This window comes from Prionailurus viverrinus, chromosome X (assembly GCF_022837055.1).
Source record: "Prionailurus viverrinus isolate Anna chromosome X, UM_Priviv_1.0, whole genome shotgun sequence".
Lineage (NCBI taxonomy): Eukaryota > Metazoa > Chordata > Mammalia > Carnivora > Felidae > Prionailurus > Prionailurus viverrinus.
Window position 1 is genome coordinate 39,911,374 of NC_062579.1, and position 27,616 is coordinate 39,938,989.

The 27,616-nt window shown below is 42.7% G+C and overlaps 1 long non-coding RNA gene across 7 annotated transcripts in view; it reads left to right on the forward strand.

The window, feature by feature from the left end:
• Positions 1–13,241, forward strand: part of LOC125157747 (uncharacterized) — a 172,220-nt gene extending 158,979 nt beyond the window's left edge. For 6 of the 7 annotated variants that reach the window (XR_007149050.1, XR_007149054.1, XR_007149055.1 and 3 more), the window contains 4 exons: positions 9,231–9,316; positions 9,798–9,900; positions 11,390–11,516; positions 13,124–13,241. This is a non-coding gene — a long non-coding RNA (uncharacterized LOC125157747). Of the gene's footprint in view, positions 1–3,956; positions 4,069–9,230; positions 9,317–9,797; positions 9,901–11,389; positions 11,517–13,123 lie in introns of all 7 variants that reach the window. The other variant, XR_007149052.1, reaches the window with a different exon arrangement.
• Positions 13,242–27,616: the final 14,375 nt, after the last annotated feature.

Sequence of the window (27,616 nt, forward strand, 5' to 3'; positions counted from 1 at the left end):
TTAGTAGGGTGTTCTTTAACCTCCATGCTTTTGGAGGTTTTCCAGACTTTTTCCTGTGGTTGATTTCAAGCTTCATAGCATTGTGGTCTGAAAGTATGCATGGTATAATTTCAATTCTTGTAAACTTATGAAGGGCTGTTTTGTGACCCAGTATATGATCTATCTTGGAGAATGTTCCACGTGCACTCGAGAAGAAAGTATATTCTATTGCTTTGGGATGCAGAGTTCTAAATATATCTGTCAAGTCCATCTGATCCAATATATCATTCAGGGTCCTTGTTTCTTTATTGACCGTGTGTCTAGATGATCTATCCATTTCTGTAAGTGGGGTGTTAAAGTCCCCTGCAATTACCACATTCTTATCAATAAGGTTGCTTATGTTTGAGTAATTGTTTTATATATTTGGGGGCTCTGGTATTCGGCGCATAGACATTTATAATTGTTAGCTCTTCCTGATGGATAGACCCTGTAATTATTATATAATGTCCTTCTTCATCTGTTGTTACAGCCTTTAATTTAAAGTCTAGTTTGTCTGATATAAGTATGGCTACTCCAGCTTTCTTTTGGCTTCCAGTCGCATGATAAATAGTTCTCCATCCCCTCACTCTCAATCTAAAGGTGTCCTCAGGTCTAAAATGAGTCTCTTGTAGACAGCAAATAGATGGGTCTTGGTTTTTTTATCCATTATGATACCCTATGTCTTTTGGTTGGCTCATTTAATCCATTTACATTCAGTGTTTTTATAGAAAGATATGGGTTTAGAGTCATTGTGATGTATGTTTTCTGCTTGTAGTGATGTCTCTGGTACTTTGTCTCACAGGATCCCCCTTAGGATCTCTTGTAGGTCTGGTTTAGTGGTGACAAATTCCTTCAGTTTTTGTTTGTTTGGGAAGACCTTTATCTCTACTTCTTTTCTAAATGACAGACTTGCTGGATAAAGGATTCTCGGCTGCATATTTTTTCTGTCTAGCACACTGAAGATCTCGTGCCAATTCTTTCTGGCCTGCCAAGTTTCAAAAGAGAGATCAGTCACGAGTCTTATAGGTCTCCCTTTATATGTGAGGGCACGTTTACCCCTTGCTGCTTTCAGAATTTTCTCTTTATCCTTGTATTTTGCCAGTTTCACTATGATATGTCGTGCAGAAGATCGATTCAAATTACGTCTGAAGGGAGTTCTCTGCGCCTCTTGGATTTCAATGCCTTTTTCCTTCCCCAGTTCAGGGAAGTTCTCAGCTATAATTTCTTCAGTTACCCCTTCAGCACCTTTCCCTCTCTCTTCCTACTCTGGGATACCAATTATGCGTATATTATTTCTTTTTAGTGTATCACTTAGTTCTCTAATTTCCCCTCATACTCCTGGATTTTTTTTTATCTCTCTTTCTCTCAGCTTCCTCTTTTTCCATAACTTTTTCTTCTAGTTCACCTATTCTCTCCTCTGCCTCTTCAAGCCGAGCTGTGGTGGTTTCCATTTTGTTTTGCATTTCGTTTAAAGCGTTTTTCAGCTCCTCGTGACTGTTCCTTAGTCCCTTGATCTCTGTAGCAAGAGATTCTCTGCTGTCCTCTATACTGTTTTCAAGCCCAGCGATTAATTTTATGACTATTATTCTAAATTCACTTTCTGTTATATTATTTAAATCCTTTTTGATCAGCTCATTAGCTGTTGTTATTTCCTGGAGATTCTTCTGAGGGGAGTTCTTCCGCTTGGTCATTTTGGATAGTCCCTGGCGTGGTGAGGACCTGCAGGGCACTTCCCCTGTGCTGTGGTGTATAACTGGAGTTGGTGGGCGGGGCCGCAGTCAGACCTGATGTCTGCCCCCAGCCCACCGCTGGGGCCACAGTCAGACTGGTGTGTGCCTTCTCTTCCCCTCTCCTAGGGGCGGGATTCACTGTGGGGTGGCGTGGCCCATCTGGGCTACTTGCACACTGCCAGGCTTGTGATGCTGGGAATCTGGCGTATTAGCTGGGGTGGGTAGGCAAGGTGCACTGGGGCAGGAGGGGCAGGCTTAGCTCGCTTCTCCTTATGTGATCCACTTCAGGAGGGGCCCTGTGGCAGCGGGAGGGAGTCAGATCCGCTGCTGGAGGGGTGGCTCCGCAGAAGCGCAGAGTTGGGTGTTTGCGCGGAGCCAGCAAGTTCCCTGGCAGGAAGTAGTTCCCTTTGGGATTTTGGCTGGGGGATGGGCGGGGGAGATGGCGCTGGCGAGCGCCTTTGTTCCCCACCAAACTGAGCTCTGTCGTCAGGGGGCTCAGCAGCTCTCCCTCCCTTTGTCCTCCAGCCTTCCCGCTTTCTGAGCAGAGCTGTTTACTTATGACCTCCCAGACGCTAAGTCGTGCTTGCTGTCAGAACACAGTCCGTCAGGCCCCTCCGCTTTTGCAAGCCAGACTCGGGGGCTCTGCTTGGCCGGCGAGCCGCCCCTCTGCCCCGGCTCCCTCTCGCCAGTCCGTGGAGCGCGCACCGCCTCGCCACCCTTCCTACCCTCTTCGTGGGCCTCTCGTCTGCGCTTGGCTCCGGCGACTCTGTTCTGCTAATCCTCTGGCGGTTTTCTGGGTTATTTAGGCAGGTGTAGGTGGAATCTAAGTGATCAGCAGGACGCGCGGTGAGCCCAGCGTCCTCCTACACCGCCATCTTCCCTCTCTCCTCGCCAAAATAATTTCTCCAGAGTATTAACAGGCGTTATCTACCCAAGGAATGGAACAAATAGGAAGTTCAGGTTCTAAGGAGCTGCCTTGTTTGTGCCAGTGGGCCCACGCTAGCTCTTTATTAATTACACCACCTGGGATGCTGATAGCGAACTGAGCTTTGGAACATTTCAGGCCTGGCATGGAATGCAGTTTTTACACAAGCTGCCACAGGGCACTGCTCTCCATGTGCTTTCTTCCCTGACCACTCTTCAATTAAGAAATGCGTTATTCCCTTTCAGCCGGAAAATTCTGTGATTTCTTGTCTTGTGGTTCAGAAATCCGGTTTCACAGCTTATCTTCCGTTAGATGAAAGTGTTTACGGTGTGTCTGGAGCTGCAGTAAGTTCCTGCGGGTGCCCAAGAGCAGGGGCCTCCTCTCTCCTCTAATTAATTTGCTGATGCCTAACTGCACTGATGTAGCGGTGAGATACTGGGGAGAGCTCAATATATGTTAATTTATCTAATTCTTCAATGACTGCAAAACTTCCATTGTCTAGTTTTACTGCAGTTCACATGAGCAAGTACATTACTGGACACATAAGTACTTTTGAATTCTTACAACTGTTGTGTATATACAGCAGTCTACTTGGATGAATATACCTTTAGGATGAATTCCAGAAGGGAGATTTCTGGGAAAGAATGCTTAGTGTATTACTAATTGTAATATGTTGAGAGTATCAGGAGTTTCTCATGAATCTTTATTTTTAAAAAAAAATTTTTTTCAACGTTTATTTATTTTTGGGACAGAGAGAGACAGAGCATGAATGGGGGAGGGGCAGAGAGAGAGGGAGACATAGAATCGGAAACAGGCTCCAGGCTCTGAGCCATCAGCCCAGAGCCCGACGCGGGGCTCGAACTCACGGACCGCGAGATCGTGACCTGGCTGAAGTCGGACGCTTAACCGACTGCGCCACCCAGGCGCCCCTGTCATGAATCTTTAAACCTGCTTCCTTTCCCTCATCTAAGGAGGTGGGGATGGGTTACATAAGCTGTTGGGGATCAACACAAACACCCCTCATACATCCTAGCTGCGCCTTCTATTGCTCTCTTTCTCTCTCTCTCCAAGGCTAGCTGTTTGGGTTTCTCCCAACTGCACATTAGGGTGGTGGTTGTGGGCAGTAACTCCCAGGTCTGGCCCATATTCAGACCACCAGGGGCAGTACCCTAGGCCAGAAGAAGGCCAGACAGGGAAGAACAGACCACTCCCCACCACCATTATCTCCCTCTGAAGTACACACTTGTGGTCAGTGTGTGACCCTGAATCTTTCCTTCCTCCAGGTATTGGAAACAGGCTGGGTCATCATCCCACTCACTGTACCACCATAGGTGGCACCTCATCACCGCTTCATCATGGCTTTGTGTCTGTACATCCTGCTCACAGCTGACCCAGGTAGCATATACCACATTTCTCCTATTGGGTTTCTGGACTCTCTGAACAGGGCTCACATTTGGCCCATGCACCCCCCCAGCCTTGGCCTGGGGTTGGACCTTGACACCTGCTCCACTCCAGACTGGGCACAGTTGCTAGTCCCCACTCTTGATTATCATCTCCAACAATGGTAAATGGGTGGACAAAAAGTCTCTTTTCCCTCTGCTATGGTGAGGGAAGGGAGGAGAGGGACAGGAAGGGCAGAAAGGGATGCCTTGTGGTTCCTCTCAGTGGTCCTAGTGACAATGCTATTACTTCCAGATGTTAATTCTACCCAGAATTAAGATGACCTCATGCTGGGATTTAAATAATAATGACAAGACAGTGGGACTGAGCAATTCTTAGTGGCTGAATTATTTTTAAGGAGCATATATTACTTGTGCTATAAAACAAATAAAATGAAATGATATCTACAGTCTTCACAATGACACAAAGGTTTGGGAGTACCTAATTGTCCGTGGTCATAGTGGTTGCTCTGTGCTAATGCTGCCTGAGGATGAGGTTACCCAGAAGGCTTGTGGCACTGAGAAAATTGGATTTTTTTTCAGTTTAGACTCTAACCTCTCACACGGACAGGACCCCATCTTCCCAGTGTCCTGAAGAAACTTGATCCTACCCAGAGAACACAGCTGCTGCCAACAGACAAAGCACTAAGGTCACGGAGACAGCTGGGCAGCAGATAACCTGTCCAAGAGATAACAGGAAATGACTAAGAGACAATAAAAGAGCTCACCTGAGGAGAAACATGAGCCTGAGGTCAGATCCCACAGTTTATGCTGATTGAAGAGTATGAGACCTCAGTCCTTATCGATAAATCTTTATTTCATACACATAAAGATCTGAATTGTAGGAACAGTTCCTGATTAGATATTAAAAGTGGTTATTCCTAATTCCCTTACTGATCAAAGAAGAATTACATGTTCTTTACACTTGACTCTAAATTGCCTCTATATCTTGTTTGTATGAGACAGGGAGGGTGAGAGAAAGGGAGTGAGGGAAAAAGAGAGGGAGGGATGTGGTAATTCTACTTCTGCCACAGGGCATCTTTCTAACTCTCAAAGAACCTGTGCTTCTCTAAAGGTAACCTGCAGGGTCTGGGAATGCAAGACAGCAAGGGTTTCTGGTTGGGGGTGGAGGTAGGGCAAGGCAAGGTCAAATTCCTTTCTGTCTTATAGGTACTTACCTTTATTTGCTAAAATCAGGGGCAATAGTCCGCTGTCCACCCCCTTCTCTCCCCTACCCTCGCTCTTTCCCTGACAGTGGAGGACCAGTCCACCTAGGTGATGGTGAAGCCTTTGGAGGCTCACCAGATGCAGGAGACCTACAACCCTGAGGACTGTATTTTATATGCTGTGTTACGCTTGGAGTAACCCTGTGTCTTTGTAGTCCTGGAATGTGCTGGCTTGTTTTCCAGGGAAACAAAGCATATTTACTGTCTGACAGGAGGAAGAGGTGAACTTTTCTAAAGTCTCCCTCTTCTTTTGGGATCATGCTGCACATACACAGTGCTACATAACCAGCTGTTTCAAGTTTATAACTCAATGTGAGCAGCACAACTATGACAGCAAACATTATTCAGCATTGGTTTGTGATGGGCGGCCACATTTCATTTTCAAATGTGTTGCAGTTTACTTATATAGTAAGTCCGTGACCATTCTTTTATAAATTAAGCTGCTTTGGAAATCCCATGTATCTAAATCTTTGTTCACATCCAAGACAGTTTCCCTTTTTTTTGAGGGGGGGGGGAAGTGAGCAAGGGGCAGGGAGAGAGAGAGAGAGAGAGAGAGAGAGAGAGAGAGAAGTGGGGCTCACTTCGAGCAGGGCTTGAGCTCACACGATGGGGGGGCTCTATTTCACAAAGCATGAGATCATGACCTGAGCTGAAGTCAGATGTTTAACACAGGCTCCCCCAAGACAGTTTCCTTAACATAAAGTTTTAGAAGTAGAAGTTTTGGGTTACAGAATGTATGCAAGTTTTAAAGCTTATATATTTGAATTTATCAGTCCTTTTCTTTATATTTTTCTGGATTCCTTTCATGCTTGAAATGGCTTTGTAGACTTTCAGAGCCTAAAAGCTCTCACACATCTCTAAGGAGACTAAAGACTCTTGAGGACAACTGGGGCAGCTGCACTGAGAAGAAAACTTGAAGGGCCAACTGGCAGGTGAAATGCAGGGCTGGGAACAGTCCTAGACAGAAGGACTGAAAGATTTTGGGGGTGGATAAGGGAAGGACAGGTCTTCCAGGACTAGGAAACAATTTCCTGCTTCAGGCATGGCAGAATCTCTGCTTGGATGGGGAAGGCTGGATCTACAGCCTATTCGATATATACATCACTGTGCATACACACAGGTGTTACTACACATATGTCCAAATCTTGGGATTGGCTGGTGAAGTTGACCCCACAGAGGTTGTGTTTGGGTGGCAACAGAAGATGGTATCTAACCATTTTCATTCCCTTTCTGATTCTCCAGCAGGCTCCCTGCTGTCTCTCAGCAACTGTAAGTGTGAATAGATGTGAATACTTGAATGTGAGAGGGAGCCAGCAGGACTCAGATGGGTTTAGGTGGTGAGATCTGTGTCCTCTGGGGAGGAAGTTCCTTAAGGCCATCACATCTTTCTCCTCACAGGACTTGTGGCTGCCACAGCCCTTGTTGTGGTGGGGGCAGGACAAGGGAGGATGGTGGACTACAAAGGGCTCAGATGAAAATGGGGTGAGTCTTGGGGATGTTATTTGAAGTATCTGGATGCCAGAGACACCAGGTACTTTTGACAAAGTGCAGATTCAGGAATCCTCAGTGGGGTCAAGGATGAAGGAATGAGAAAGCCCCGCCCACACAGCATGCGCTGGATGCAGTGCGCATGCCCAGTGCCCAGCATTTTCCCATCAGCCACTGACTTGGGTTGTGTGCAAAGCGTTCCGTGTGCAGCACTGTGCGGATCGCATCCTATCATCTGGATTCTTTCTCACTAAGATTCACTTGGTACGTCTTTTACCAATTGGTAGGCAGATGAGTCTGCCCAGAAGTTTAAGTGTGAGTGTGAGGAGGGAGCCAGTGGGCTTTCGGTGGGTCAGGGCCATGTAGTTCCTGGCCTCTGAGGAGGAAGGTCCTTGAGGTCTTTGCCCTCATAGACATTGCGGCTGCCATAGCTCATGTCACAGTGGCGGGGCCAGAACAAGTGAGGACGGTGGGCTGTGGAGGGGAGGGGGTCGCATGAAGAGGGGGCAGGGCTTGGGGCAAATTATGAGGTATCTGGGTCCTAGAGGCACCAGGAACTGACAAAGGGTGGATTTGGGAATTGTCGGTGTGGGCGTGATGAAGGGTGCAGAAGTCATAACCACGTGGTACATGCGAAGGCAGTGCGCATGTCCAATGCTGTGCACCTTTCCAGCCGTTATTGGTATGGAACGTGTGCAGTGTGTTCTGAGTGCTGAGCTGTTGGGGTCGTGTCCTACCACCTGGAGTCTTTCTCTCGTGAGACTTGATCGTTCTCCCAGGAGCTTAAATGTGAGTGAGTGAGGAAAGAGCCAGCGGGCTTCAGGCAGGTCAGGGTGGCCGTTTCTTGTCGCTGAGGAGGAAGGTCACCTTTCTCTTTACAGGTGTTGTGGCTGCCGTGGCTTTTGTCTTTGTTAGAGGGGGGCTGAGACAAGGGAGGGCAATGGGCGGGTGAGAAAGGGGGTCAGATGAAGATGGGGCGAGTCTTGATGATGTTATTTGAGGTATCGGTCTTGGAGGCGCCAGGAACTGCCGACGGAGGGCAGATTTGGGGAATTTTTGGTGAAGCCCCAGTGAGGGGCAGGGAAGCCCTTCCCATGTGGCTTGCAGGATGCAGTGCACATGCCCACTGCCCAGAACTTTCTCCTTGGTGGTTGGCGTGACAGCATGTGCAGCGTGTTCTGGGTGCTGAGCTGAGCATGTCGAGGCTTACCATGTAGATTTTTTCTCGCTGAGAATCAGTAGGTCTGCAGATTAGTCCGCCCAGGAATTTAAGTTTGAGTGAATGTGAAGAGGTTGCTATTTGCCTTTAGGTGGGTAAGGGCAGTGTGGTTCCTGGCCTCCGGTGAGTAAGTCCATGAAGTCATCGTCATCCTCACAGGTATGGCCCACCATAGCCCATGTCGTGGTGGTGGGGCTGGGAAAGGGAGAGTGCCAGATGAAAATGGAGTTGTCTAAGGGGTGCTATTGGAGGCATATGAGTCCTGGGGGCACCTGAAACTGCCGACAGAGCATGGAATTGAGAATGGTCCGTGGAGAGTTAGACAAGACTGTATATTACAAAATCTCTTCATAGTGGAGAGTCCAGTTGTGAAATGAAATCTTTTTAGGAAAGTTGTATGTTTTTTCAAGTACTTGAAGGTCCATTGTCTGCCAAATTGCTGTGAAACAAAGGTTTTGCAAATAGCCTCATTTGATGTGATTGGAAAATAGGCAGTTGTTATGAGTTCAAAATTTATTTTGGAAATCTCAACAAATGTAAAAAAGAATTTATAATTAGCAGTTGGCCATAAAAATATTTCAGTATAATTATTACTTTATTACATTCTTCAATGATTTTTTCTTTTTTATTTATTATTATTTTTTAATTTAAATTCAAGTTCATTAGCATACAGTATAGTCTTAGTTTCAGGAGTAGAACCCAGTGACTCATCTCTTACATATGACACCTAGTGCTCATCCCTAAAAGTACCCTCCTTAATGCCCCTCACCCATTTAACCCATCCTTCCCCACCTCCCCTCCAGCACCCCTCAGTTTGTTCTCTATTTAAGAGTCTCTTATGGTTTGCTTCCCTCTCCCTCTCTGTTTTTATCTTATTTTTTCTTCTCTTCCCCTGTGTTCATCTGTTGTTTCTTAAATTCCACATATGAGTGAAATCCTATGACATTTGTCTTTCTCGAACTGACTGTTTTCGCTTAGCATAATACACTCTAGTTCAATCCATGTTATTGCAAAAAATAGTTTCATTCTTTTTGATTGCTGAGTAGTATTCCATTGTATATACATGCACCCCAATGTTTATAGCAGTGCTATCAACAGTAGCCAAATTATGGAAAGAGCCCAAATGTGCATCAGCTGATGAATGGATAAAGAAGATGTGTATATTTAACGATTTTCTAATTTCAGTGTGAAATATGAGTGCACGAGTAAGATCAAGATCTAGAGGAAAGGGAGATGGAAAAAAGTCTTCTAAGCAGGAAGAACCTGTGGTTGTGAGTGCTTTCATGTTTTACTTCTATTGGCAGAAATAATTTTTTAGGAAAAACTATCAAAAAAAGTTGTTGAACCAGTATAGTATGTTGTTTAAAGGACTTTCTTGCTTAAAATGGATGAAAAATGAATCCAGGAAAGAAACATTGAGGAAAAAGACTTACATTCTGGTGTTGCCTGGATGTGTAAATTGATAGGAGCCCAGGAATCCTCTCTATGACTTCCCTATTGTGCTTATGAATAAACAAACAACACACATCTCAGAAAAGATTAAAAAGGTTTCCAGAATTATTAGTCCTTGCAGATAACTCCTTGGAGTATTTTCTATATATAAAGAGTAATTTTATTGAATACTTTCAGAGAAGAGTATAGGAAAAACTTCAGATTTGTGATTGACTACCTCCATGTAGTATGTGTATTTGTGCCTTCTGTCATTATAGTATTAATATCAATACTCTTTATTTGCACCTATCCTCCCCTAAGGCTAAACAACCAGGTGAAAAAACATCACAGCAAAAGGAACTACCAACTGAGAATCCAGATATTGAGACTGGGCAAATGAAAGAAGGAGCACCTGTGGCTCAAGGTGAAGAGGGGATGAAGAAACATGTTGTATTTCATTTATGATGTTATATTAGTAATAGGAATAGATAAAGGGTTCCTTGAAAATTGGCTGGAAACCTGTTTGGTAAGGGAAAGGTATAGTTTGCAGCTGACTGCAGTCCTTCTCTGTGATAAGTTTTCTTTCTTTCAGCATTTTACCATCCCATATTTAAAATTATTTGGCATGCTTGGAAAGTACAATTCTTGCCAATGCTCTATATTAGCAAAGCAAGGAAACAACATTAAATTTAGACAGAATTATACACTATGTCACTAGTTAAAGTTGGCCTTTTTTGAATGCTGTTTTCTGGGATTCTTAAGTCGTAGCATCAAATGTTTAAGCAGACCTAGATACACTTTGGCTAACTCTTAGATTGTAATTTTTAAAAATCATAATACAGAGAAACAAAAATGTGAAAGACTTTCCTAGTTGCTGTTAAAGTCTTCAATATTTTTGTCTTCCTGAACCATAATCTAGTTGTCATATATTCCTTTTTTAAAAACTTTTTTACTTAGAAAAGATTTAAAGCTTACAGAAAAGTTACAAGAAAAGTACAGTGTACTTTTGATAGGAGCCTCAGACACCTTGATCCACGCATTGCTATGCTAACCTTGTGCCACATATCACCCTTCCTTAGATAATAATACACATATTATTATTGTTAAACCACTTGAGATTAAATTTCAACTCTGTACTCTCAGAGTAATTCAGTATCTGTTTCCTTGAAACAAGGATATTGTTTTACATAACCCCAGTACAATGATCAGATTGAGGAACTTTAACGTTAAGAAAAAATTATTATCTAATATGTGGTCTGTTGCCTAGTAATGTCCAGTTTTGTCAGCTGGCTTAGTAATATCCTTTATACCATTATTTTTTCCTGATCCAGGATCCAACCCAAAACCACCCATTGTATTTAGTTGTCACTTCTCTTTCTACTCCTTTATCCTAGAAGGGTACTTCAGTCTTTCTTTGTCTTTCCTGATTGACAATTTCTGGAGTCCAGGCCATTTGTTTTGTAAAATGTTCTTCAGGTTGGGTTTCTCTCATCTTTTTATTTGTGATGACTTTTTTTCACTCATTTATTGGGGCCTGCTTGGTGGCAGGTCATGTACTCGATGCTGAAGATAAAAATATAAATGAGAGAATGATTTCTGTCTTGTACTCACAATCTTGTCAGAAATTCAGGTAAACAAATGGCTGATCTAGTGGAATAAGTGCAATAATATAAGTGTATATAGGTTACAAAGGTGATAACTAAGTTGTCTTAAACAGTTTTGGAAAAAGAAACACTTCATAGAGGAGGTAATATATAAGAAACATAACTCCCATTTTCTAGCAGAAAAACTTTTTAATGCTTACTGCATTCTTATACATCATACTTTTTACACTACTGACTTACAGAGCTTTATTTAATAATATTAATTTATGGTTTGCTGCTTACATTAATAATTCTGTTTATTTATATAAGAACCTGAACTGGAAAGTGAAACCCAGGGAATGGGTCTGGAAAAGACTGGAGCTGAGCATGTAGATTGCCCTGAGGTGAGAAAGGAAGACTCCACCTAATCCAGCACCTGCTAAAATTCCAGAAGCATGTAAGTTCTCCATTAACAATGCCAGTCATGGGGTTGTTCTTTTCTACAATATTATTATACCTTTGTAACAAATCACGAACACAAAGATTATTTGAAAAGTAGCTTAGACACCAAATGCTTGATTCAGAGACAGTATCAGAAGGAAAAAATGAGTTAACTCAAAGGCATGTTGTTGAATTATAAAACATGGAAGTATTATTACTTTGGAATAGAAGTCCTTTGAAACCTAATGCAAGTGGTCATATACTTACATAAATTATTTAACATACCCCAGTACCAAATGGATATCTAAACAACACAGTAGTATTGATTTTCGTTTAATTTGCCTGAACTATTTCTCAACAATCACTGTATCTTTTAGACACCAAAAAATGATATGGATCTCTTTGTTTTGGCTTTTATAGGTTGACTTATTTGTTTTTTAAATAGTGAGCAAGGCTAAGAAATGGTAATATTTGCCTGCATCTTGTAATGTCATCTATGATGGTAGTGGCTTATAACTAGTGTGACTGTGTAATTTTTATCACCCAAACCAGGACACTCTTGAGAGTTTAAAGGCGTGCTGTTGACTGCTTACACCAGGACAATAGGTGCCAATGAAACAAATGGTCACTTTACTATAAATAGACCATAGAAAAGTTGAACTGAATCAATGAAATATTTTTTTTTAAATGTTTTTTTTCAACGTTTATTTATTTTTGGGACAGAGAGAGACAGAGCATGAACGGGGGAGGGGCAGAGAGAGAGGGAGACACAGAATCGGAAACAGGCTCCAGGCTTTGAGCCATCAGCCCAGAGCCCGACGCGGGGCTCGAACTCCCGGACCGCGAGATCGTGACCTGGCTGAAGTCGGACGCTTAACCGACTGCGCCACCCAGGCGCCCCTCAATGAAATATTTTTGCACAAAAGAGACAAACCAAATGGAATAATGTTTTTGCCTTCTCTTTAGTTAAAATGGTTCCAAGCATGACATCATTATTTTAATTTTTAATTATTTTTAAAGGTTTTGATTTCTTTTTGAGTGGGGGGAGGGGCAGAGAGAGAAGGGGACAGAGGATCCAAAGCAGGCTGCATGCTGACAGCAGAGAGCTCGATGCTGGGCTCGAACTCATGAACCACGAGATCATGACCTGAGCTGAAGGTAGATGCTTAACCCACTGAGCCACCCACATGTCCCAGTGACATTATTATTTTAGCTAATACAGATAATTAGAAGACTATTTCAAATGAATGAATTTCAGTGATACTGGGTTTACTTGCTTGTTTGCTTCTTGGAGTTTCTGCTTGGTTGATTTTATTTTAATTGAAATCAGACAGCTTTTTCTCACTACCTAAAATTATATTTAAGTAAGCTAGTGGGATTTGATCTGTTCTGGGTTTGAGAAATCTGTGTTTCTTCATACCATCAAAAAGAGTGATGTATTTAAAAAGTTGATGCTTATATGCCTGAAAATGTACATTAGTGTAGAGGTCTGTGCCGTGATTAAGGTTCTGGTTTTAGTTTCATCTTATAAAACCAAAGCTGTAGTGTCCTTTATGTACCTTTATTCTTGTCTAAGTAAAGTTCTGCTAAGTGATGTACCCAATTCTTACGTTTATGTTTTAGGTGATGAACAGTCATATGTTCAAAAGAAGACAAGCTGAAGCCATACATATGCTTTGTTATGTTGATAATTTGGCTTAAGTTCTCTCAATAAAGCCTTAATAAAATTTTCTCAGAAGAAGTCATGCATATCTTTTGTTAAATCTGTTTCTAGGAATGTGACGCTATTATAAGTGGTATCTTAAAAAAACTCTTTATTCTATTTAGAGCTGGTCTATAGAAATGCTGTTTATTCTTGTATAATTATTTTGTCTGGCAATTTTGCTAAACTTATTCTAATAGTGTATCTCTACATCCTTTTGGATTTTCTACATACACAGTCATACCACATGCAAATAATGACGGTATTGTTTCTTTTTGAATCTTTCTACCTTGTAGTTCTTGTCCTTACCTTATGACATTAGCCACATCCTTTTAAGTTGGATAGAAGTGATGATAATAGACATCCTTGTGTATCCCTGATCTCTTCAACATTTCACTGTGATGTATGCTATAGATTTTTTATTTTTTTATTTTTTTAAAGTTTATTTATTTATTTTGAGAGAGACAGAGCATGAGCAGGAGACGGGCAGAGAAGGAGAGAGAGAATCCCAAGCAGGCTCCGCACAACTGTGCAGAGCCCAACATGGGGCTAGATCTCACAAACTGAGATTGTGACCTGAGCCAAAATCAAGAGTTGGACACTTAACTGACTGAACCATCCAGGTGCCCTATTTTTTTTAAAGTACTATTGATTTTTAAAAATTAGATCTCTTCTGTTAGATTAAGGAAGTTTCTTTTTATTCCTAGTTTGCTAAGAGTACTTACCATGAATGTTTGTTGAATGTTATTATCACACACTTACTCTACATCTACTGAGGTGATCTTATGAGGTTTTTCCATTAATCTGTTAATGTGGTATTCCTAGACTAAACACAGTTTGAGTCATGATATATTCTCCTTTTTATGTATTGTTGTATTCCTCTTTCTGATGTTTTGTTTAGGATGTTTGTATCTTTGTTCACAAGTGAGATTGGCCCATACGTTTTTTTATGTACTCTCTATCTTGGGATTTGATATTTTCTTATTCTGGCTTCAAAAATGAGTTGAGGTATATATCCGCTTTTTCTGTTTTCTGATAGAGTTCATCTGACTTTGGAATTATTTCTTAAATGTTTGATAGAATTTGTTAGTGAAGCCATCTGGGCTTGGAGTTCATTTTTTAGGAAAGTTTAAAATTAATGATTTAATATTTTCTATTCTCTAGTCAGTTTGGGTAAGTTTTATTTTTATAGAGCTTTGGCCATGTTACCTAAATTTTCATTACAGAGTTGTCCATAATATTCTCTCATTATTCTCTTAATGTCTGCAGGATCTGTGATACTGACATTTTAATTCTTAGTACTGATAATTTGTGCCTTCCCTCTTGCATTATTAACCAGTCTCACTGGAAGTTTACCACCATTATTAGTTTTTAAAAAATAAACCAACTTTTGACTATGCTGATCCTATTCTATTTTTGTTTTATATTTTGTTAATTTTATCTCTCACTTTTATTATTTTTCTTCTTTCTCTGTTTAATTTGCTCTTCTTTTTCTACCTCCTTAAAATAAATGTTTAGCTCACTAATTTTTAGCCTTTAAAAACATTTTTTTAAACGTTTATTTGTTGTTGAGAGACAGAGTGCTAGCAGGGGAGGGAGACACAGAATCTGAAGCAGGCTCCAAGCTCCCAGCTGTCAACACAGCCCCAACGCAGGGCTTGAACACATGAACCACAAGATCATGACCTGAGCTGAAGTTGGACACTTAACCAACTGAGCCACCCAGGCTCCCCTAGCCTTTTTAATATACACTTTTAAATGATAACATTTTCTAAATAGGGCTTTTGTTTCATCTCAAGTTTTGATATATAGTATTTTTGTTATTCAACTTAGCATATTTTCTTATTCTCATTCTGATTTCTTTGAACTATGGACTACTTTTAAGTGTATTCCTTAACCTTTAAACATTTGAACATTTTCTTTTTGTTATGCAGCACAAGTAACTGATACAGCTATTTATAAGAGACACAGCTAAAACATAAGAATTCAGAAAATTTGAAAGTAAAAGTATGGGCAAAAGATATTCTGCACAAAATAGCTAAAATAAGCTTTCAGATAAATAAGCATTACTACAAAATAAGGGATATTTCATGTAGAAAAATTCAATTCATCAGGAATATTTAACAATTTTTTTAATTTTTTAAGGAATATTTAACAATTTTAAATATGAACCTAATAGCATCTCTTCAGAGCATAATGGAAAAATTGGTAGAACCCCAAGGAGAAATCAGTAGAAGAGAAAACAGACAAAAATCAGTAAGGAGTGATATGAAAGATTTGCACATCGTGATTAACAAATTTTACCTAATGGAAATATATAGAACTCTGTACTCAACAACGGAATACATATTCTTTTCAGTGTAATTATTCAGTCAGAGGCTTTACACTGTATATTTAAATTCTTAGAAATTTGTCATGTTTTACAGCCCAGAATATGGTCAATTTTTGTAAAAATTACATATGTGCTTGAAAAGAATGTGTATTCACTTGCTGAATGTAGGTGATGTGCACTGCCTAACTTTGTGTTCCTGTCCTCCATTTATTTTAGTGCTGTGGTCCCCTTGTCCTGACAAGGCAAGGACCCTTGGGCAGTGGCTCAAGTTCTGTTGCCTTCCTCAGCATCCACATGGCGTATAAGAAACTATATTCATTCTTGCCATGCCATATAGTGGTAGTAGAGCATGTCCCTATGCTGTGATTTCTTTTCTCCCAGCTCTCCTAGGCTGCTCTACAAGACTTTCTCTTTGAAATTTCTCCAGGCAAAAACCAAGCATCAGTCTCCAGGGGATATACTTCAGGCTCTAAAACTTGGTCGTCAGACTCCATTCTGGTTGCAGCACTAGGATGGGTGTGTGATTTCCTATAGCTCAGAGCATACAGCTGGTGAGATGCTAGTCTTCCTTTCTTAAACATATTCTAAATGTCTTTTAATGGTTCTCTTAAATCTCAATTCATTTGATTTTAAATGAGGTGGGTAACATAACCTCCCCTCCAACTCAGAGTAGGGAAGATTTATTTCATACCAGCCCCCAGTAGGTTGACATCTTGCAACTTAGGTATTTTATTTTCAATAGACTCTTTAAGGGACTTTCAAACTTCTACTAATCCTGTCATTATGTAGACTGCTTAGACTAGCAGAATGAGGAAATACATTATTCTCATCTCTTTAAAATGTGAGGTAACTTATTGCCTATTGTCCTGTTGTCAGTAGGCATTTGGATATAATGAACTTAAGAGAGAGGTATAAATTTGAAATTCATTAAGGATATAGATAGCATTTGAAGCCATGGGCTCACAGGAACTCATCTAGGGAGAGATTATATACAGAGAAGAGGGCCACAGGCAGAGTCCTGGGGCTTTCCACATAAGGAAGAGCCTATAAAAGGATGAAGAAAAAGGACCACCAGAGAAGTAGGAAGAAACTAGGTGAGTTGTGGTATCAAGAACATGTAAAAGAAATGAAGTATTGAAAGAAATAATAAGCAGTCAACAATTTAAAATGATGGTGAGGGGTCATGCAAAGAGGCTATAAGAAATTCTTAATCTGGCAAGATATGTGTCACCAGAGACTTTGATAAGATCCACTTGCTCAGGAGGAGAAAAGCCTAATTGAAGAGGATCAAGGTGAAATGGGAGGTGAGCAAGTAGAGGTGGTGATTATAGAAAATGTTTTTTGACGGGGCGCCTGGGTGGCGCAGTCGGTTAAGCGTCCGACTTCAGCCAGGTCACGATCTCGCGGTCCGGGAGTTCGAGCCCCGTGTTAGGCTCTGGGCTGATGGCTCAGAGCCTGGAGCCTGTTTCTGATTCTGTGTCTCCCTCTCTCTGCCCCTCCCCCATTCATGCTCTGTCTCTCTCTGTCCCAAAAATAAATAAACGTTGAAAAAAAATTAAAAAAAAAAAAAGAAAATGTTTTTTGAGAAGTTTCAATGCATGAAAGAGGGAAATGGAAATTTAGCTAAGAGGCTGGCATGAGGTCAAGGAAGGGGGGATTATTTTTTGATTGATATTAAAGCATGTTTGTGTGCTGGTGAGAATGGCATAGGAGAGGATGGAACACCTTAGTAAGGCCATAGGGATGGGATCTGAACACAAATGGAGGGGTTGGCTTTGGATATGAACAGGGAGACATTTCCACAATAACGTGGAAAGGCTAATATTGGAGGGCTCAAGGAGAAATTTCTATCTGAGTAGAAGAAGAGGTAAGATTAGAAAGCAGAGAGGGGGAACCCTCTTGCACTGTTGGTGGGAATGCAAACTGGTGCAGCCACTCTGGAAAACAGTGTGGAGTTTCCTCAAAAAATTAAAAATAGACCTACCCTATGACCCAGCAATAGCACTGCTAGGAATTTACCCAAGGGATGCAGGAGTACTGATGCATAGGGGCATTTGTACCCCAATGTTTATAGCAACACTCTCAACAATAGCCAAATTATGGAAAGAGCCTAAATGTCCATCAACTGATGAATGGATAAAGAAATTGTGGTTTATATACACAATGGAGTACTACGTGGCAATGAGAAAGAACGAAATATGGCCCTTTGTAGCAACGTGGATGGAACGGGAGAGTGGGATGCTAAGTGAAATAAGCCATACAGAGAAAGACAGACACCTTATGTCTTCACTCTTATGTGGATCCTGAGAAACTTAACAGAAACCCATGGGGGAGGGGAAGGAAAAAAAAAAGAGGTTAGAGTGGAAGAGAGCCAAAGCATAAGAGACTGTTAAAAACTGAGAACAAACTGAGGGTTGATGGGGGGTGGGAGGGAGGGGAGGGTGGGTGATGGGTATTGAGGAGGGCACCTTTTGGGATGAGCACTGGGTGTTGTATGGAAACCAGTTTGACAATAAACTTCATATATTGAAAAAAAATGATAAAAAGAAAGCAGAGAGGGAATTTCTACTTTTCCCTTTATACCTTTCTATGATTTTTCAATTTTGACCACGACTATATCTTTTTGTAAAATGATAAAGATCTGTTACTAGATTGGAAAAGCTTATTTATTTATTTATTTATTTGAAAGAGAGAGAGATTTTGCACATGTGATCAGAGGAGAGGGAGAGTGAGAGAGAGAGACTCTGAAGCAGGCTCCATGCCCAGTGCAGAGCCCCACGTGGGGCTCCCTTGAGATCATGACCTGAACGGAAATCAAGACTTGGATGATTAACCAACTGAGCCACCCAGGCACCCCTGAAAAACTATTTTTAAAGAGAAGCTTGTGGTTACTTACTTTGCAACCATCTTGTGTTCAGGGGTACACACAGTAGGAGCCCCTAGTAGGAGAAACAGTAGCTCTTATTTGCTTCCCTTCCTTGGCCAAGGTGCAACTAGGCCTGAGGAACAGATAATGGAGACATTCTGCCAGGGCCACATTAAGATCCTTAGAGGGTCTGTCTGAGCCCTGAAAAGACTATGGAGTGTCCTCCTTCCCATTTGCCATATGTATTTTGTGATAAAAATTGATGGTAAAATGTTTATATTTTCCCATGATACAATGTTTATTTGAATATCAAATACAAGTATCAAAATGTTTCTAATGATCTCTTTCTCATTGTGGGGGTGGTGGGGCTTCCCTGCTGGTGACCTAAGTAAGCACTGGCTTAGTTGGCCTTTAGGATAACCTAGTACTGATTCCAGTCCTTCCTTGAGGTGTTTTTCCCTCCCAGTCCATCACCTGGTACTGGATTGCGGTAGATGTGAGGAAATCTAGTACAACTTGGACACTATATTCAGTTTCCATGCCTGTCATCTGGGGGCAGGAGAGAGGTGCCAGCTGGATGGGAAGGGCCCCATAAACTAAGTACCTCATGACAGCAGGGAAACAGTTTGAGTGTTTCATTGCAGGACACAAGGGCAGGGATTTATTGGAAGGATGCTGGGGTGCTTCAAGGAATTGAAGCAAGAGTTGGCTTAGGAAGATTAGGCACCAGAGCAGCTCTGAGGGCCTCAGCTGTAGTGGTTTTTTCCCCTCTTGCCATCGTGTCTGGTGTGTGGAAAAAACCCCAGAGCATGGACAATATGGCACCCCCTTGTCTGTCTACTTCACATGAGGGGGGTTAACTCTCCCTGTACCCTGGGAGAGCCAGCACAGAGGCAACCTGATGGGAACCAGGCATCCTGTCCTTCTTAAAGACTCCTTAACCAACTCCTGCTGCTAACCCCAGGAGGCCTAGGCACTACCTCCTCCCGGAAGGAAGGGGCTGGGCTGAAGGGAGATGTCCAGTGCTAACCAAGGCGAGCACTGCTAGGATATATTCAGGCAGCACAGCCCCATAGCCAGGCAGTGTATACTGGGCCAAGGCCAGCCATCATGGGACTCAGGAAACGTATTCTTCCTAGAACATGCTCTCCCTTGATCTTCAAACACTGGCTATCTACTTCTGAGCATCCTCCTGACTCCCTGGGACCAGCACCTGTGGCCACTTTCCACTGCCAGCAGCTCTCAGTGCAGGAGCTCTCTGAGGCCCTCAAGCCCTCCCCACCCCCTCATCTGTTGGCAGCTCCCCTACTGAAGCTGCTTCCCTCCCCCGACTCCCACCTCTGCCAACCTGGGACTCTGCCAGACCTGAGGATCTTGGGGTAAGGCCAAGGGGCTAAGGCCCCTTTAACTGTAGGGGAGGTGCCAGCAGTAGGCCTAGCCTTGTTGTGCCTGCTGCCCCCGGGTGGCTCAGGCTTGGTGTCTTTTGGGTCAGAAGGACAGCTGCCAAACCCTCATTTTACCCACAGCTTTGGGAGCCTGAGAAGGAGGTGAGGAGCAGGCATAGATTCTGCAAAGCACCAATAAGATAGCCAAAGAGATGTGTCTTTTCAGGCCCAGCAGCCTTGGGAGCTCTACCTCTCCGGATGTGGGGTGCAGGCCCACCCTCAGAATGGACCTGGGGCTTCATCCTTATCTGTGAGGGCAGGATCTGGGGTGGGAGGGAGCCTGGGACGGGCTGGGGGCAGACTCAGCTGTGGAGATGATGGCCTATCATGGTTTCTGATTGCTCCTCAGGATCTGGCCTCTGAGGGGAAATTTCACAGCCCCAGAAGCCTTTCTGGACTTGACTATTCCTCCATCCCTGGCCCTGCAGCACTAGGGGAAGCTGCATGGATGAAGGGATGGACAGGGGAGAAAGATCAGGGCTGTACAAGGGGATGCAAAGACCGTACTCCAGGAATATTGTATGGGGTATAAGATACTCTCTCCCCAGCAGCCTTTGCTGAAGTGCAGTGGACAGTGCTCTGGAAGAGAATAAAAGAACTGACTTGACTCTTGGTTCTCCTTAAAAGTCCTGTGTCTACCTTTAACATGTAGTTGGTCCTTCTTGAGTTTCAGCCTTGTTCCTTGTAAAATGGAGATCATTCCTACCTTACAAGGGGTTCCACACAGATTAAATAAGATAAAAAAATGCAGTGTGTAAAGGAAAGACCTAAGCCTGTTTTAAAGGCACACTGTGAATGTTGGTTGTATGCAAATCTGAATTTTCTCTAGGACCAGGGCTAGAGGGCAGAATACACCAGAGGTGAGGTCCAGCCCTACCTGAGAACCACACAAAAACTTCCCTTGCACCATGTCACATCTCCCCATTCCCTGAAGTTTATCAATAGCCTTCTTGTCCAATGCTTACTGTCACAGGGGGCTCCAGTACAGCTGACTTGCTCTCTAGTGCACATATGAGTGCAGCCACTGTCACACCCAAGGCTCATAAATGAGGCCCTCAGGCAAGAGTAATCCCAGTCTGCATCTGATGGCCAAGAGGAAATGCCAAGCAGAGGTGTGTGCTGTAGAAGTGTGTGGGATATGGTCCTGTGTGTATATGTGTGTAGAATATATGTATAAAATACACTTGCATATTCATTTTCTATGAATATCAAAGAGTAGCCAATTTTCATCTTTATGAACATTTATGGACAGGTACAGAAGAAACTAACAGTAGTTATCACTAGGCAGTAGAACTGGGATCGTGGGCATGGAGAAGAGAGCACTTTAAAAACTTTTACCAATAATGGGACACCTGGGTAACTCGGTTAAGCATCTGACTTTGGCTCACGTTATGATCTCATGTTTCTCCTGAGTTCGAGCGCCGCATCCGGCTCTGTGCTAACAGCTCAAAGCCTGGAGCCTGCTTCATATCCTGTGTCTCCCTCTCTGTCTTCCCTTCCCCACTCAAATTCTTTCTCTCTCTTTCTCTCAAAAATAAATAATAAATATTTTTTTAAACCAACCATTACCATTTGAGTATTTTTACCATGAGTATGTGTTACTTTTATAATAAAGAAAACTTTAAATAAAAAGATATAGATGATAAATTGGTATATAGGTAAAGATGATAGAAAATGGTATATTGGATGGATATATTGGATGGTATAATGGATAAATGATACATAAATATGAGCTAGAGACAGGTAGACCAATATCTCCGTGCCTTAGTTTCCTCACATATGAAATGGCAACTATTTCATAGGATTATAAGTGACAACACATTAGAGCCCTCGGAACAGTTCCTGACACACATTAAGTGCTCAGTAAATGTTATCTCTAGTGTAATGGTGTGAAGGAAGATGGGCTGGCTTGATGTGATAATCTCTTTCGCCATCTTGTGGTCAGTATATGCCATGAAGGAATGTCAATGCCAGTACCCTCTTTGTAGGTGAGTGTATGACTTCAGGCCTTAGTGGGGTGGTGAACCTATGACTTTCAAAATAGAAAAATAATTTAAATAAATTAGAAACTTTATAAATAGGCAGATGATACTTTATAAGTATCTAGATGAGACTTACAGTCCTCTACTCTTTACTTATTTTTGTTCTCAGATCCAGACCCCCAGCCCTGACAGTGTCAAAGAGAAACAATACATTGGCTCTTGTTTGTCTTTGGACCTCCCTTTATCCATCAGACTTCCTAGTTACAAGCAACAGAACCAATTCTAGCTTCTTTAAGCAAAGGTATTTTTGTTAATGGCTACTAGGTAGAGCTCAGGAAATCTCCAACAGGTAAGACAGAACTTGATGACATTCTACCTACTCTAAGGACAGAACTGCTGAGGTGAACCTCATGACTGTGCCATTAGGACATCTACCTCAACTGCTTGTGAGGACTCGATATCTCTAGCCATGCTGTACAATTTTCACTAGGAATAGATTCCACTGGAAAATTGGCTCCTCACTTGTTTCTCCCTTCTTACCCAAAGTCTTTTTTTTTTAACGTTTATTCATTTTTGAGAGACAGAGTGACAGAGTGTGATGAGGGGAAGGGAGAGAGAGAGGGAGGCACAGAATCCTTTTAAACAGGCTCCAGGCTCTGAGTTGTCAGCACAGAGCTTGACACGGAGCTCAAACTGACCACGAGATCATGACCTGAGCTGAAGTCGGACGCTTAACCGATTGAGCCTCCCAGGTGCCCCACTTCTGACCAAAGTCTTGATGGGGAGCATTTGGTGGAGCCTAGGACTCACACCTCTCCCCTAGACTGAGTTCCGCTTTCCACCTTAGGCAGGACTTTTAATGCAGGGATTCCAGAAATTTAGAAAGGCTACTCAGAAGAGGCTGAATAGGGCAGGGGTGGGGGTGGGGTGATGCCCTGTCCCTAGGGGGAGGATAGTGAGCATGTATGCTTCCCCATGTCTCTTCCTGTCTAGCAATAGGTTGTAGATATGGTCCAGGCACCACTGGAAATCTAGGTTTAACTCTAAGTTCCATATTTATTATCCAGTAATACCAGATGGGAGGATTCCTTTAGGCTGGACACTACCTAGGGGCAGGCAGGGACCACGTCTGTCTGGTCTACCACTGTATGCTTCAGCCACTAGCTTGGTGCCTCAATATATGAATGAAGGGACAAGTTAAGCTGGCTGCTTTCCTTAGGTAGCTGTAAATTTTCACTGATACTTAGAGCTCCTAATCTCAGGAGAAGCCTAAGATGTACAGTTTTGGGGTTGTCTTGTTAAGAGAGATCAAAAGAGAGGTAGCTTCCCTCATTCCAAACTACAGCTTCATGTACGGTTTCTGACTACCCTCCAGGAGGATTCTGCCTGAATAGACACATCCCATGTCTCTATTCAGAGGGACCGGACAAACAGGTAACCACCAGATTTTACTGTTCAGCTAAACGCTTTCTTGAAAAAAAATCTGCACTCAGGACATACTTCCAGGAGGAATGTATGCAATATTCTGACAGTGAAATTGCTCCACATTTCTGGGTCTGAAGGCCCATTGGAATTGAACTTTTACATCTAGCAGTAGGCTCAGCCAGCAGCTTCCGATGAAATCTGCTCTACCCATCGCTGAATGGCAAGTCCCCATCTCTGGATACAGCTATTGAAAGGCACAGACCACCAGAGGGAGCAGGTGTGCCTCTTCTGTGGAGGATCATGGCACCTCCTATCTGGATCCTGCTCCTCTGCTCTGGAAAACACTGTTGCCCAGCAACAGGGATGCCAGCGGTGCCTCCAGTCACCAACCCAAAGTGAGACATGGCATGTAAAGGCCTGCCTTCAGATCACACCTACTGTAGCGCTTTGGAACTCACTGGCCACTCAAAATGTGGCCTGCCATCCCTTATCATTTCGAGGGGCCCCAAAACATTCACTGAATTCAGTAGAAGGACTCAAGGGACTTAGTGTATGATTGTACTCACAGCTAAGGTTTATTACAGCAACAGTATATACAATAAGGTCAACAAGGGAAAAAAAGCCACAGGTGTGATCTTAAGGAATCCATGCACAAGCTTCCTTATGCTCTCTCCCTTCTGTGAGGGGGTATACCAAGCACACTTCCCCCAGGAGTGGAAGTGCATGACATGTAGGGAATGTTTTTGTCCAAGGAAGCTCGCTCAGTGCCCGAGTTTTTTTTTTTAACTGGGGGAATGGTCACTAGACACCCTCTGCCTGGCATGTACCAAAATTCAAGAAACTCAGAAGGAAAGCAGGTGTTCAGCATATATGACATTTACACCAACAGGTTAGGCACAGCACGCCACCTTTATCAATTGGGGAACAGGTCAAGTGCTGTATTAATTTTCTATTGCTGTTGTGACAAATCATCACAAAATTAGAGGCTTACACTATATAAACTATTATCTTGGAGCTCTGGAGGTCAGAAATCCAGCACAGCCTCACCAGGCTGAAACCCAGGTGTGGGCATGGCTGCATTCCTTCTGGAGGCTCCAGGGGAGGGTCTGATTCCTGCTCACTCAGGTTGCTGGCAAAATTCAGTTCAGAGGCTCCTGTTTTGTTGTGGGCCATAAACTGAAGGCCGTTCCCAACTCTAGAGGCCACCACATTCCTTGTCTTGTGAGCCCTGTCTCCATCTTCAAAGCTAGAACAGTGAGTAGAATTCTTCTCAAGTCACGTCTTTCTGGCCCCTCTATCATCTCATCTGGCCACAACTGGGAAAAGTTCTCCACTTTTAAGGATTTGTGTGATTAGATTAAGCTCACCTAGATAGTCCAAGATCATCTCCCCATCTCAAAGCCCTTAACCTTAATCACATCTGCAAAATCCTTTTTGCCATATAAAGTAACATATTTATAGGTCCCAGGGATTAGGATGTGGACATCTTTAGGCAGCCAGCATTCTGTCTCTAAGTGCCAAGTTCTCAGATGCCAGCCAAGAGCCAGCCTTGAAAGCAAGGCTTTCTAAAGACAATAGTCTTAGTCTGCTAATATAGTCTGCTATATTAATTACTTTCTGCATACCCGGTTCATATCCAAAGGGACATCATTAGTGATGGCTGATACTACCTTCTAATAGTATGTGGCCCCTCTCATTCTTGTAATGTTTTGGACGTCATAGACAAGTGGAACCAGGCCCAGCTCACAAAGAGGCCTGCGTGCTCCAGACACACTGTAACCTCGGAGCTGTGTAGGGCTGTCACTTTCCCACCCTTCAACCCTGTTAGAAACCAAGGTCAAAGAAACTGTTAGGCTGTGGTGATTACTAGCATGGAACTTGGCAGAAAACAAATTCTAGTTTAAATTCTTAGCTATGTGTGAAGAGCAAGTTACTCATTCTTTCTGATTCTCATTTCCTCATCTGCTTAGAGGTATAATACCACTAATAGATTTAAATGAGCGAATGCACATGACGCACATGTAAGACAATACCTCCCAGATCATAATGGCTAGTGTATAGGAGATGGAATGTCCAGTGGGAACAAAAACAAGATTGAAATCTCCTATTTCCACACAGAGCTTCTTCTTGGGGGAGAAATCAAGAGGCAGAGGTTCACTTTTAGGATTTAGCTTTGTTTTGAACACCTCTCTTTATTAGCAAATTTATTTCTCTTTCTTCTTGTGAAAGTGTGACACTGTGAATGATTAACCTTTGTTTTTCACCCCTAGCTCTAGCTTGCCCTTGTACTCCTGGCCCTGCCTCATTCACAGCAGGTCCAAGGCTTCTGCCCCAGGGTAGAGTTATTTTAGCAGAAATGCAAATAGAATCAAAGAGCCCAAGATCAGCTTTTGAGTTTCAGAAGAGACTTCAGGAAATTTACACAGAGAAAATAGGACTGAAAGAAAGGCTTTTTGAGTTGTAGGATCTTAGGTCTTTTGAATGCCAAGAGATAAGGACCTGGCTTATCTACAAGCATAGAAGAATATGTAGTCTGTCCCAAGGACTACCAGCCATCCCAGACTAGATAAAGATCCCAAAGACTGAAGGGAGGGTTTAGATGGAGGCAGAAAGATACTGATGACATTCAAGACCCAGGGGACTCCAAGCCCCATTTCAGACTCCATTGAAGACTTAAGGAAAAATACTCCACTTTCTCTCTCTCTCTCTCTCTTTCTTCCTCTTCTTCCTTCTCCCCCCTCCCTCCTCTTCCTTTTCTCTCCCTCCCTCCCTCTGTCTTTCTGTTTCTCTCCCTCTCTCCCCACTGGATTTAGGTTTTCTCTCATCTCCAAACATCACGGTGGTATGGCCTGGAGGACCAGAGGGTCACTCGATTAGCTTTTAGTCTGGGCCTTAGGATTGAGAGAGGAAATGAGTCTGTAGTGTTACAAAAGGTCCATCACCAGCTACTAGGTGGTAGGGGTATAGACAAAGGCCTATATTGTGAAAGACTTAGAGTTTACCTGGTATGGGCCCTCAGCAAACCACTTTAGGTTCTCTGACAAAAAAAGACACTGTCCTACCGGCTTGGTAGTCACCATCAAGTGAAGACTCCATTCCTTCCATTACTAGAATAACCATGAGGTTTCTTGACAGCAAGGTGACAATGTCCATGTCACAACAGGTGAACAAAACACACCCAGACAGAGACAGAGTCACTTGTTCTGGGATCAGTCATTCACTGAGAGATGTCAACTTTCCTCATTTCTGGTGGATGTGTGCCTGACCAAGGCGGTGAGTGAGGCATGATATCAAGGTAGAATTTTGAGTGCCACAATTTGGATTGAAATTATTAACCACTCAGTGATGTCTAATTCCTTCTGCCTGCAACTACTAACATTCCATTGTTTCTACCTTCACAACCCTCTGTATTTTGGGGAAGCTTCATGTAATCTCTGGAGAAAAAGGAGATGCCCTGAGAGCCCTGTGTGTCATGGTCAAAAACAAATGAATATTGTTCCTCCAGCTGGGCTCCATGGATGTACATCAGGAGGAACCGTGAGTCCCACTGAATTACAGGCAAATTGTTGTGCACAAGTTGATTTTTGTGCATTTTTCAAGGGGGAGGGGCTGCAGATGTGATCAGATTCTCAGAGGGTTCCAAGATTTATGACATTTTTGCAGGAGGGTGTTCTGGATATGTGCTTTATTAACTGTGCACCCCATGAACACTCATTTGCAGTCCCCACGTCATGTTTTTCCCTGCCTGTGGAGTGGGAAAAACAATACCAAGAACCCAGTTATTGTGAGGCATTAACTAGGAGGTGCTTTGTAAATAAATTGATTTTTGAATGAGGGGTATTTATGTGTTTGTCCTCCTTACCACCCTGAAATGAATTACTCTAGTATATAAAGGGTGATCGGTTGAGATTTTGGATATCAGAGATAAACATTTTACAAAAATGTACATGTACATAGTTTGTATGTGACATAATGATGCATTTAACTCTATTTTTTTCAAGGACTCATTTTCATAGATTATGTGGTATTGTGTGCTTTGAAAATAATGATGATGGGGATAATGATAATTCCTTGTACTTGTGTAGTCTGTACCTTCTCATTTATCTCATCCGTTGTTGACAAAGCCCTCCTCTTACTCTTGTAAATGAAATGAGGCTATTGCTGGGTCCGCAGTGTTTGGTTGCCATGGTTTGAGTTCATTTCATAAGCTGTTGCTTGGCAATCCCACGCGTCAGTTGGCTCTTTTTCTTCCGCACTCACACCACACGCTGTCTGAAGTATAATGAGACAGGCTGGGCAAAGGAGGATGGAGGTCCCCAAGCACTTTCTATCTTCACCCACAGTGCTGATGCCTGATAAATGTG